The sequence below is a fragment of the Alosa alosa genome, chromosome 24, assembly GCF_017589495.1.
Source record: "Alosa alosa isolate M-15738 ecotype Scorff River chromosome 24, AALO_Geno_1.1, whole genome shotgun sequence".
Lineage (NCBI taxonomy): Eukaryota > Metazoa > Chordata > Actinopteri > Clupeiformes > Clupeidae > Alosa > Alosa alosa.
This window is the reverse complement of record NC_063212.1, coordinates 19,478,763-19,480,148: the sequence shown is the minus strand read 5'-3', so window position 1 is coordinate 19,480,148 and position 1,386 is coordinate 19,478,763.

The window sequence follows — 1,386 nt, the reverse complement described above, 5'->3', positions numbered from 1 at the left end:
AAAACACTCAGCACACAGTGAACACACAGTGAGGTGAAACACACACTAATCCCGGCGCAGTGAGCTGCCTGCAACAACAGCGGCGCTCAGGGAGCAGTGAGGGGTTAGGTAACCAGTAGGCCACATTGAATTGAATGAAATGTGCTATATAAATACACTTGACTTGACTTTCTAACTTCTGAGGAGAAGTTCACTGTTGATTTTAATACAGTACATTAATTTCCAGAAAGCCAGACACACTGCGATGTAGACACTGACGGTAGCCCAGGAGGGCACCGTCTCACAACTTGTTCCAGAATTCTATACGCATACAGTGTGAACAATGTTATGTTTTGTAGAATGTCCTGTCCTGACCCATTTAGTTAGTAGTTATCCAGTTAGATTTATTGTGATGTATTAGTTGAGGTTATGTACATCCCAGTGTGAAGTTCCTGATATTTCTTGTTTCTGTGCCATACCTTTATAGACAAGCACTGTGCATTGACTATTCTGTGTCAGTGTTGAAGTTTAGGCTTTGTGTATCATTAAATGGCAAGAAAAGCCAAAGACTCACTCACTGTGTCATATCTACCATACGAGCATAGCCTACAATGTGAAAGGCCACGCTCACTATAGTGGAATTGATACATATTGATGAAGCACCATAGTTAGGCTGCTGCTCACACAAGTTCATACATGAGGTCAGATTACCTTTTAGAATAAGTCTTCCTCTTAACAATCAGAATGACCTTGGTTGGCTGGGACGTGCAAAAAGGTAGCATCAATGCACTCTTATATGTCCTAAGTAAAGGGGTGTGTGTGTGTGTGTGTGTGTGTGTGTCTGTGTGTGTGTGTGTGTGTGTGTGTGTGTGTGTGTGTGTGTGTGTGTGTGTGGTGGGGCTGTCATTGTCTCTTCCAATAACATGAGAGAGACACAGCCTCTTTCTGGCAGCACAGCAGGCTTTGCTTGTGCTCGACCTTTGAGAAAATGTCACAATGTATGGGAATGTACAGAGTATCGACAAAACTACGCCACTATTTGTTGGTTCCTGTCCCTCGTCTTGATTTTATATCAAGTTAGGATCGCACAGACTTGACTTGGCCGATCGATTGGCGCAAACAGGGTCAGCTGTGTTTTACCAGACGATCTTAACTTGTGAGCAAGGATGCACACATCAAACAGGATCAGGAAAGAGGTCAGGCAAAGAGCATAGGATTAGAGTTTATATATATGGTTAAGATGCTGATGTCCAGGTACTCTGTGGACAAATCTGGTTTGGACAATTAGTTAATTCACACAAATCCAGATTAGTAGTGCACTGCTTAGTCTGTGCTTGTTATCCATTTAACCTGTCATGCCTTTGTCATCCTAGTCTCAATTGACCAGTGTTACCACACACACATTAT